The following is a 12,471-nucleotide window of genomic DNA, read 5'->3' as shown; positions in this document are numbered from 1 at the left end:
TTTGAATTGGGGGGAAAGATCTAATGAAATGTAGAGTTATCTATTGTTCTTCTATATTTCTGGCCACGAGTAGGTAGTAGTTATCTACCTTTAGTTCTATAACGTGTGTATACCGCTATAGCTATTATTTCCAGCGGGATTTAGCTTGACTTAGTTCAGAGTCAGATAATATTCTATCGAGTCTGGGATATTTCTGAGGTCTGAGTTTAAACTTTAGTTTGTTTTAGGGTTTAGTTTAGCTCAGAGTGTGTATACGTTCGTTGTTTTCCATGTGGATTGTTTTATCTAAATATTTTATTTTTAAAAATAATAACAATTTGTGCTTTTTTAATATAATTTTTTGACACGTTTTAAATGTAACTTTTCCAAATTCAATTATGTAACAGACATAACAATATTGCTTTTCTAATAAAACAATATGCAGATGCCATCAAGTTTTCAATAAGTATATTATTACGAAATTCCAAGTCGTTTTATCAGGCAGGATTTGATTGTCTATTTGAAAAGTGATTGCGTTATAATGCCATCAGTCTTATTACCTATGTAAATAAATTTTCCTTTGTTATCTTGGTATAAGGCATACCAAACCAAAGGCACTTGAAAAAACAATCAATTTGTAATCAGAAAGATGAAGCAATATTCATATTTCAAGTGTTAGTGGAGACGCCAACTGCACCACAGAGTATGAAGTGTTACTGCGTTAGTGGAGATGCCTAAAACACCGGAGTTATAATAGCTACGAATTCACAACATGTAATGTATTTAGTCCTGCATTGATTGACTCCAAACTTTAACACAAGTTATATCGTATTGAACTGAATTAAGTGGTCAGTTAAATTTTATCTGAATCTTTTAGTGTAAAAGATGAAGCAATATTCATATTTCAAGTGTTAGTGGAGACGCCAACTGCACCACAGAGTATGAAGTGTTACTGCGTTAGTGGAGATGTCTAAAACACCGGTGTTATAATAGCTACGAATTCACATTTAATGTATTTAGTCCTGCATTGATTGACTTCAAACTTTAACACAAGTTATATCGTGTTGAACTGAATTAAGTGGTCAGTTAAATTTTATCTGGATCTTTTAGTTTAAGGTCGCGAATAGGTCAAGATTTGTTTTCCTTTAGATTAACTTATTATTAAGGGAATACAAACTAAATCTCGTAAAATTATTCACAAATCTCACTAATTTATTAAACAACATATTAGTCTACATTAATTTTTAAAAACAATATCCCACACCCACCTTCCCATCAATTACGAATATTTCCTTTAGATTAACTTATTATTAAGGGAATACAAACTAAATCTCGTAAAATTATTCACAAATCTCACTAATTTATTAAACAACATACCTATTAGTCTACATTAATTTTTAAAAACAATATCCCACACCCACCTTCCCATCAATTACGAATATATCCTATTAGAGTCCTAGACCACAGCTCGTAAGGATTTACGGTTTGAAAAATCTGAAGGGTCTGAAGCTAGGAAGGGATTTCAGGGTGATTTGAATTGGGGGAAAAGATCTAATGAAATGTAGAGTTATCTATTGTTCTTCTATATTTCTGGTCACGAGTAGGTAGTAGTTATCTACCTTTAGTTCTATAACGTGTGTATACCGCTATAGCTATTACTTCCAGCGGGATTTAGCTTGACTTAGTTCAGAGTCAGATAATATTCTATCGAGTCTGGGTCTGGGATATTTCTGAGGTCTGAGTTTAAACTTTAGTTTGTTTTAGGGTTTAGTTTAGTTCAGAGTGTGTATACGTTCGTTGTTTTCCATGTGGATTGTTTTATCTAAATATTTTATTTTTTAAAATAATAACAATTTGTGCTTTTTTAATATAATTTTTTGACACGTTTTAAATGTATTTTTTTTTTCCGAATTTACGACCGTTTTTTCGAGTGGTCGATCGAATTTATTTTAAAATGTAACCAAGTTTTGAATTGTGTGTAATTTTTTAACCGGTTTGACGTAATTTTTCTTCTTTCTGATTTGACTTTTATTGAAAGTTCAATTTAGTGTAAATAGGTATCTACTTGTATTGGATTAACTTTTGTTCCCATTTATTTGGTAAGTTTGATTTTTTTATTTATTTGTTGTAAAGTCCTGAGTTTGTTTTACTTTAGTAGGTTTTTTTACTTTCAACTTTTGTTCCCATTTATTTGGTAAGTTTGATTTTTTTATTTATTTGTTGTAAAGTCCTGAGTTTGTTTTACTTTAGTAGGTTTTTTATTGGGTAGTGATAATGATAGTTCTTAGGTTTAGTTTTAAGTTCTAATATAACGGATTGACAGGTTCAAGTTTACGTTTTGTAGCTTTAAAATGACTGAGCTAAATTTCGTTTGTTTTAATTAAATCTTTACAAAATGGGCCAAGAGAATTCTTATTATCTTGGTAGTTTCTTGAAGTTTTTACTGTAAGTACCTACCGTTACCTGATCTTGATACATTACTTGAAGGTAATTCCATAAAAGAGATAGGTACCTACCTATCTAAATAAAGTCTTTTCCATTTTACAGTCTATGAGGCAGTCATTTTACTTGAGTTAGTTATTATTTACACTTGGATTTGTAGATGCTAGAAGCTCTAGTAAGAACACATAAAAGTTCAACCTATTTGTCCCAGAGCTATCAATATCCAAGATACCCATTTAAGAAAGAAAACTAAATGATTTCAAATCTCTCCTTCTATTTCTTCCACCGGACTTTAATAGGTTTAACAGCAGAATAATTGCTATTAAAGGTTTTTTTTGCGGTCACAAACAGACTAGAAGTCTCTTCCGTGTTGTACTAAAAGTTCAACCTATTTGTCCCAGAGCTATCAATATCCAAGATACCCATTTAAGAAAGAAAACTAAATGATTTCAAATCTCTCCTTCCATTTCTTCCACCGGACTTTAATAGGTTTAACAGCAGCATAATTGCTATTAAAGGTTTTTTTTGCGGTCACAAACAGACTAGAAGAGTCTCTTCCGTGTTGTAAAATAAGTGCGGAGTAATACAATTATTTGACCACTTAAAACAGACGCGTAAAAACCTGTCATCAAAGAAATTTAATAGGTGAAAGAGGATTAACACCAAAATTAGGCGAAGAATTAAACGTTAGTCATATTGTGCTGATTAAGTAGAGGATAAGGATCACAAGACTTGTGAGAGAAGGTGGTTTATGGTTCAAGATGTTTAACACGTCTAATGAGTTTTAAACTTCCCATCAAAAGAAGCGTTATGTTTCATAAATTTTAGTTCAGGTTCTTGTTCTGTAGCATCCAATGTTCCAATACTTTAGTGTCCTTAGTAATTATTGTGATCTTTACGTCAATAGGTGTCTGGTTTTCAAATCAAATACGAGTACCTATACGTATTAGGATCCTGAACCATCCTGAAATCTCTCTACCTTTTATTACCCTATTACCCTCTATCTTTTCAAACTTTAGTTCAGGTTCTTGTTCTGTAGCATCCAATGTTCCAATACTTTAGTGTCCTTAGTAATTATTGTGATCTTTACGTCAATAGATGTCTGGTTTTCAAATCAAATACGAGTACCTATACGTATTAGGATCCTGAATCATCCTGAAATCTCTCTACCTTTTATTACCCTATTACCCTCTATCTTTTTCTTTCTATTACTTTCTTTTATTTTCTCATACTCTTTCTCACTTTCGAATCATTAGTAGCATTAGATTATTTTACTATCAATGTTATCCACAAACTTCCTTAGTTTGAAGAGTTCCAAGAAGGAGGGTAGGTACATCAACTAGTCTTAGTAAAACCATCGAATAAAACCATCCTTCACTTTTAGTCAAATTTCGAGATGACATAATGTCCATCATGTTTATACACAATGTTGATGTCCTATGCAATAGGTATTCATCATATCCGTGTTCATCTAAATTGTAAAACATTTTATAAACATAATAAAACGACCAATCCCAGTAAGTCTCGTAGAGTAGATACTAGATACTGGTCAGGTATATGACAAAACCTAACTACTTGGGTAATGGAGGTATATTACCTACTTGAGAGAGATGATACCCGCTCAACGGATGAGTATTTTAATAACGCATTACTAAAATGGGCAAAAGTTAATTGTAAATTATTTTTGAAAATATTGTACCAAATACATGAGACCTTGCTTAGACTGCGGGAGTAAAGGGACTTTTCAGTCTCATTCTGGCAGTATAAGCAGGGTATATTCTATTCTATTCTATTCTACCTAGGTCTAAGGCTCTAAGGTATTCACGAAATTCACTCCCCGAATTTCTTAACCACCACAATAATAATACCAAATCGTTTAGAGGTCGCAAGGCTGCTTAGCCGAAAGTAGCTAAGTTAGAGATTTTGTCGGTATTGCAGTGCGTTGTATTTAAAAGAATTTATCAATTTACCTACTAAGGACACTGCACCATTTCAAAATCTAAGGCAAAGGACTCTACACTATTTACTATTTTCAAATGCTTAGGCAAAGGACTAAAGGACACAGTGTTTTCTAAAGACAAACCTTCTTTATTTTGCCATTAGTGCCATCACCATTCGGTGAAAAGGACACTGCACCATTTCAAAATCTAAGGCAAAGGACTCTACACTATTTACTATTTTCAAATGCTTAGGCAAAGGACTAAAGGACACACTATTTTCTACAGACAAACCTTCTTTATTCTGCCATTAGTGGCATCACCATTCGGTGAAGACTTTTTCAAGTCACCTTTGAATATCAACTCCATACCCGGTGAATTAATCATGGACAATTGGACATGATACATCCTAGGAATGTATCACACATAGGTATCTGACAAAAAACCCACAGTGTATGGAAAACTGTCTGAAGACATGAAATTGCGTTCGAAATCCGCTAAACCCCGTAAAACAGTTTTGCTTGAAATTTCATTAGTTTGTAGAGTTTCAGCTAAAATTTTCTGGACTTTGAGGTGACATGACATGTGTGAAGTTGCAGCTAAAATAGGGAAACAACCAAAAGGAAGTTATCTTTGTTTCCTCTTTTTGATTGTACTGATATGCCTCTGTCTCGACGAAGAAAAACTGGGGGAAAGCCTAATCCGCGAGAGCCAATATTAGACGTAGGTAATTCCTACAAAAACTACTCTTTACTCCCAAATTCCCTCTAAAGATATCACCGACGTTCTGGAATCAAAGATGCTCTTGTAAGCTTCATTCTTAGATACCTATCCTGTGTTAGATACCCATGTACCTCTTGTCCTCAGATATTATTTCATATTTGATGATTTTTTGATAGAGAGTAAATCTCCAGATGATAGGCAGCTGTTCATGTTGTGGTACTTTGAGTTAAACGCACACTTTATGGTAGAAACTATTAGCGTATACTATCCACAGCACTTTCGATTGTACGAGTAGCTGTAATTTGAGTCAATGTTTGAATTATCTTCACATTCATTCAAACTTAAAGATGTTCTTAGCTTGGAAGTTGAAAGTTGGTGGTTTGGAGAACTCTTAAAATATGGAGTGTGGAGGTCAAAATGAAGCCAGGAGTGGAAATAAAATCAAATAGGGATGAATCCAAGAAAAAAGTTCAAGAAGCAGGACATGTTTTAATTTAGTAGGTAGGAGGCAAAAATACTTCCTAATTAATTGAGCTTGAATAATTTTTTGATCTCTTTTCAGGGAGTAGATTGAAAATTCTTTAGGTAGGTACCTACGTTATCGAGATACTTTCTACACACGACGTATATAAGTTAGTAAGAAAACTACCTAGATTCATTTTGTCTTGAGAACAAGTTATGGTTCCGAAGACGTTTGAAAAAACATTGATTTCTCTATTGCTAATATTTTGAAGGATTAAAATAGTACTTATTTCCTGATGTAGGTATTAGTACATATTCAAAATACCTACTTTAAAGGACTTAAAGATGTTCTTAGCTTGGAAGTTGAAAGTTGGTGGTTTGGAGAACTCTTAAAATATGGAGTGTGGAGGTCAAAATGAAGCCAGAAGTGGAAATAAAATCAAATAGGGATGAATCCAAGAAAAAAGTTCAAGAAGCAGGACATGTTTTAATTTAGTAGGCAGGAGGCAAAAATATTTCCTAATTAATTGAGTTTGAATAATTTTTTGATCTCTTTTCAGGGAGTAGATTGAAAATTATTTAGGTAGGTACCTACGTTATCGAGATACTTTCTACACACGACGTATATAAGTTAGTAAGAAAACTACCTAGATTCGTTTTGTCTTGAGAACAAGTTATGGTTCCGAAGACGTTTGAAAAAAACATTGATTTCTCCATTGCTAATATTTTGAAGGATTAAAATAGTACTTATTTCCTGATGTAGGTAGGTATTAGTACATATTCAAAATACCTACTTTAAAGTCGTACCATACTCTTTTTCAGGTATAACGTGTTAAGTCACTTTTTTATGCCTGTTTTATATTTAAAGATATTATTAAATTTGGCAAATTAATACAAGTAAATGAAGTAATCTGCTAATCCCATTTCACAAAAATAACTCAAGAATAGGTACCTAAGATGTGAATGAAAGATAGGTAGGTAACTGCGAGTACCTAAATAAAGTTTTATTTATTTATTTTATTTTTATGTTGGTCAATTTTTTTTGCCTCAAAGATAATAAAAATCCATTACATGTTGGTTGAAACATAAATTGGACTAGGAGGGCAAAACTGAATTTCGAATGGTTGTCTTGTCTTTTTCCCGCTCAGGCAAGGTTGACATTTCTCGTCTGGCGCCAGTATTTTCCAGGCAGTTGAATTTTGTACACGATTCCCTGACGTCCAAGGCTGCATTTCCTTGTGATGATGAAAACACCTAATCACCTAACCCATTTGCTTCTTGAGAGAAGGATGGGTAAATTTTATTTTTTAGGTACGGCCTTCTAAATCCGGTTCAAACGCAATCAACTAAAAATTATTATTCAAATACAGAAAAAAGTTGAGAAATCGGTTCATTAATAGAATGTTTTATTATTTATTTTTAGAAATGAAACAATAATTTTAGGGCTAAACCAAGTTCAAATAGGAAGGAGGAAATGGGAAATGTATTATTTTTTGATTTTGAAACGCTTTGCTGGGTCAGTTGATTGCTTTTCTACCCTGCTATGAATCCTGAAGCCCGTGAGAATACTTCAAACTTCTAAATCTAAACCGGAGATTCTATTTCCTAAAATAAACACTCTATGAATTCTATGGGATGTTCTGGGGTTTCAGTGATTTACTCTAAATGTTCTAAATAATAGAAAGATCGCAGATGTTTTATTCACCCATTGGCAACTGCTGACCTTTTTGACCACCTGGTTTCAAATGCAAGAGACATTATGAGATATTTCACGTGAAATTGGGCCAGTCTACCAGTAAATACCTCAATGATATAGAATCCCATGGTAAAGCTCATAATAGTCATGATCAATTTGCGAGCCCAATTTTTTCATTTTACCTACGTTGCCAAATAGCTACTGCACCTGAATTCCTGTTCATTTTATGGACAATATGGACAAAGATCGAGGAACTTATGAAGAGCGGGATTTACTAAATCAGAGTTGAGATCGATCTAGGATAGGGCTATACTTAACACCCAGTTCAATCCAGAATTTAAGCCAACTCCGACTTCGTAAAGCGCTCCGACTTCGCTAATTGATTGATGCATTAATGGCAGATTCTTCTTTAGACCAATCAATTGAAATCAGACAGATTCTTTCAAATCTAAATAAATCAGTCAGAGCTCTTGTACCTAATTGTCACTAGTCAGTACAAATTTTATGAATAACTGTATAGCACGAGCCAAAGCATTCATTGTAGTGTTCCTAATAATACGTATTATGAATAGTATGAATTTGAGAACATACAACACCTTTTACTGTTCCACCCCTACGCCAGATTTGACATTCGATATTGTTCTGCTATAAGATGAATTGATTTCTAAGTACACGTCTGGGTTTTGACATCACTCCGAGGACAGCTGTTCAAATAAAATAAATTACCCTTGGCTCTCGCCATTATGGCTAGGTCCCATATCAGATCAACTAACAGTACAATGTTTTTATTATTATTATTTGTATGATTTTAATGTTCACGTAATTTTTGACGAAGTAGGTACACAAATGCCAATCAGATGTGTCGAGGTTGTTTTTCTTTCTTTTCTTTTCTGCTTGATATTTGATTGAGAGAGAGGAAAAGTGACATTTTTCATGCTTGTTCACATGTTGGTAAAATATTAGGTTATGTAATTGTGTTGTGAATTGATTTCTAAGTACACGTCTGGGTTTTGACATCACTCCGAGGACAGCTGTTCAAATAAAATAAATTACCCTTGGCTCTCGCCATCTTGGCTAGGTCCCATATCAGATCAACTAACAGTACAATGTTTTCATTATTATTATTATTATTATTATTATTTGTATGATTTTAATGTTCACGTAATTTTTGACGAAGTAGGTACACAAATGCCAATCAGATGTGTCGAGGTTGTTTTTCTTTCTTTTCGTTTCTGCTTGATATTTGATTGAGAGAGAGGAAAAGTGACATTTTTCATGCTTGTTCACATGTTGGTAAAATATTAAGTTGTGTAATTGTGTTGTAAAGAAAGAAATTAAATGCTGATTGGCACTAACATCTTATTTATTATTAAAAAAAACTCTGATTGAAGTTAATCTTGGCCAATCAGATTTTTGGAATGGATGCTTCATTGCTACTTGGGAGCCATAATTTTGTTCAAAAATAGGGATGTAAGTTCAATTTTAAACTTGGATTGTGATTCTGGTCATTAGGAATTTAAATATTAAGTATCTTCCCATACTTACTCAAGTGATCATTGATTCATCATTCATTGAGGGTATACAAGAAACATTCGGCAAGTTCTCGCAATTTTTCCACCTTATAAATGTTCGTAAAGTTATTCACTTTGTCTTTTCTGTCATGTTTACTCTATGAATTCTCTGTTTAAAATACAGGAATCTTCATTGTGGTTACCTTTCTTTTACTTTGAGTGTTTACCATTTCAGTTCTCCATGCTCTCTGTACCTACACAGAATGTCTCGTACACAGAAATACACCTTGAAATAATAGACCAAATACCAACAACATTTTTATGGTAATTAAAGAATTAAATTTTCTAAACAAAGTGAACAATTTAAATATTATCATTAAAATACAACAGAGCTACCGAGAACATAATGAGCCTCTTTGAATTCAGAGGAATTTGAACATCAAAAGAACGGAGGAGATTAAACACATTTTAATTTCTTATCATTAAACCCATAGCTACTTATCATTAAAATACAACAGAGCTACCGAGAACATAATGAGCCTCTTTGAATTCAGAGGAATTTGAACATCAAAAGAACGGAGGAGATTCAACACATTTTAATTTCTTATCATTAAACCCTTAGCTACCTACTCATATTTTACAGATTCGGTTGAAACAAAATGTTCTTTTTGATTATATTCACCTACGAGAATATTAATCTTGGACGTATCTTCATTGAATCAATCGACGTAAAGTCATACGTAAGATCTAGTCATATCTAGTTAATTTACCTATCTGTAAATACAAATTTACTAGCAATATAAATAGAATTTGATAGCGAGTGACAGTCTGTTTGGTTGGCAATTCAATTTCCACTAGGTATCGTTTCATCATTCCACTGGTAAACCACTGAATTAATACAGAAATCATATCAGAAATCAATCTCATCTCATATTGATTGGACCTAGAAGGGGACTGACAGATGGTCTTCTTGTATCAGCACAAACTTGACCTTTTCTTGGACCTTTCCTCTTTATAATTGAAAGGAAAGTTTTCTTCTGTAATTTTTTAGGGATCACTTCTTCAAACAAACTCTTTAATCCTATCCAGGAAGATTAGTAATTAAAATAACTACAAGTTTAAATAAAACTAGCTGCATATAATTATATTACCAAATTTAATATTTTCTTACACTCTCTCAATGTTATTTTGGAACATTTTTAATTTTCCAGTGGAAATAGATTTCGAAGGAGGTGAGGGGACTGACAGATGGTCTTCTTGTATCAGCACAAACTTGACCTTTTCTTGGACCTTTCCTCTTTATAATTGAAAGGAAAGTTTTCTCCTGTAATTTTTTTAGGGATCACTTCTACAAACAAACTCTTTAATCCTATCCAGGAAGATTAGTAATTAAAATAACTACAAGTTTAAATATAACTAGCTGCATATAATTATATTACCAAATTTAATATTTTCTTACACTCTCTTAATGTTATTTTGGAACATTTTTAATTTTAATGTCAATCATTAAATTTACTCCCTTTTCTCTGTACCATTTTTGACCGTTGGGATATTCACCTAAATTTGGGTAAAATGTGCAGTTAAAGTTAAAGATCAGGTATAGAATTGAAATCAGGGATTATGGGATGTTCTGGGGTTTCAGTGATTTACTCTAAATGTTCTAAATAATAGAAAGATCGCAGATGTTTTATTCACCCATTGGCAACTACTGACCTTTTTGACCACCTGGTTTCAAATGCAAGAGACACAGGTAGGAGGCTCTATCTACCTGTTCTTTTCTTTCTTGTTTCATTTAGAAATAAGGAACGAATAAAAAACTGGAAACTTGTTAGATACCCAGGTAGGAGGCTCTATCTACCTGTTCTTTTCTTTCTTGTTTCATTTAGAAATAAGGAACGAATAAAAAACTGGAAACTTGTTAGATAGCTATAGATATTTCAGTGTCTCGACTTTTTGATATGCCTTCAAACTTGTTCGTTTGGAGTTGAAAAATATGTTTGCTGACCGCATTTGGGAATATCCGACTAGAACTTGCTGTGTCTGAAACTGAAAGAATGTTTAACCTGAAGTTTCAGCTTTGTAGGTGTTGTGGTTCTAGAGATAGAGCGATCAGTGTGTGAAATGTGAATGGATCTCGTTCTTATAATATAAGATTTCACGTGAAATTGGGCCAGTCTACCAGTAAATACCTCAATGATATAGAATCCATTGGTAAAGCTCATAATACCTAACCTGAAGATAGATACCTACCAGTAGAAATTAAAGAAGAAATGTTGTGTTTAAACGGTAACAAATTGAATCTAGGTCCAAAGTTTAGATTCGTAATGTGTTCCAAAAATTGAGGCTTTAGATTCTTCAGAAATTAAGATAAAAAAATTTAAATTTACTCTAACAATTCACTAACGAGTGCTAAAGGTACAAACTAAAACCTTCCTTCATTTGATGATGAGCAATTCAGGGTAACTTTGCATCCAACCCATTATTCAAAATAAACTATGAATTCTCTGTTTAAAATACAGGAATCTTCATTGTGGTTACCTTTCTTTTACTTTGAGTGTTTACCATTTCAGTTCTCCATGCTTTCTGTACACAGAATGTCTCGTACACAGAAATACACCTTGAAATAATAGACCAAATACTGATATTATTAAATTTGGCAAATTAATACAAGTAAATGAAGTAATCTGCTAATCCCATTTCACAAAAATAACTCAAGAATAGGTACCTACCTAAGATGTGAATGAAAGATAGTAGGTAACTGCGAGTACCTAAATAAAGTTTTATTTATTTATTTTAATTTTATATGTTGGTCAATTTTTTGCCTCAAAGATAATAAAAATCCATTACATGTCGGTTGAAACATAAATTGGACTAGGAGGGCAAAACTGAATTTTGAATGGTTTTCTTTAACAAAAAAGAATGCTATCAATAAGTTTATGATTTTTTTTGTTAAAGTTTCTCACTTTCAATAAATATTACATTATTAATTTTAGCTACATACACAATATAACTAACCATTCAAAGTTTCAGAGCCTTGGTGGGTAGATACGTACAGTAGATAATGGTCTACCAGATCTCTATTGTTTTTGAAACGCCAAGAAGAATTCCATTATTAAAGCAAGAGCATACTCCAATATATCTCGTATATCACCTACCTATGTATCGATTTCTTTCTTCTCCGTTAGGTACCGATTTGATTGAAAAGAATTTATTAACCCTGTGCCAGATCTCTATTGTTTTTGAAACGCCAAGAAGAATTCCATTATTAAAGCAAGAGCATACTCCAATATATCTCGTATATCACCTACCTACGTATCGATTTCTTTCTTCTCCGTTAGGTACCGATTTGATTGAAAAGAATTTATTTTCATCTAACCCTGTGTAATACGTAAGGACCTAGTTATTCTTCCAAATTTCGTCACGAAATCCAAGCTTCAAATGCATGATATCACTGAAAAGTAAACTGTACCGAAAGGTCTCTCTCTCTCTCTCAGGTTAGTAGGTATCTAAAGTTGGCGTTTCTCCCAGTCCTCGACACAAAGGGGACTTCAGTGTTCTGTAATTTAATTTGCCTGAAGGTAAGGTGCGTTATTTTATTGTTTACTTTACATATTTTCAGCCTCGTTACTTTCACTGGGTTAAATTCTCTGCCCAGGTAAAGCATATACTTAATACGGGTTCAACGTATCACTACCTCTCGTTTTTCCCATGGCACTCTTTA

At 32.9% G+C, this 12,471-nt stretch overlaps 1 protein-coding gene across 3 annotated transcripts in view; it reads left to right on the top strand.

Moving 5' to 3' along the window:
• Positions 1 to 1,713: 1,713 nt before the first annotated feature.
• LOC103505815 (TRIO and F-actin-binding protein) overlaps positions 1,714 to 12,471 on the top strand; it is a 110,535-nt gene continuing 99,777 nt past the window's right edge. For 2 of the 3 annotated variants that reach the window (XM_026821045.1, XM_026821044.1), the window contains exon 1: positions 1,714 to 2,078. The gene's annotated coding sequence lies outside the window, so the exon portion shown is untranslated. Of the gene's footprint in view, positions 2,079 to 2,151; positions 2,174 to 12,471 lie in introns of those variants that run through there. The other variant, XM_026821046.1, reaches the window with a different exon arrangement.

This window comes from Diaphorina citri, unplaced genomic scaffold, assembly GCF_000475195.1.
Source record: "Diaphorina citri unplaced genomic scaffold, Diaci psyllid genome assembly version 1.1 scaffold196, whole genome shotgun sequence".
Taxonomy (NCBI): Eukaryota; Metazoa; Arthropoda; class Insecta; order Hemiptera; family Psyllidae; genus Diaphorina; species Diaphorina citri.
The sequence above is the reverse complement of the archived record's forward strand: the minus strand, read 5'-3'. Positions and strand labels throughout refer to the sequence as shown.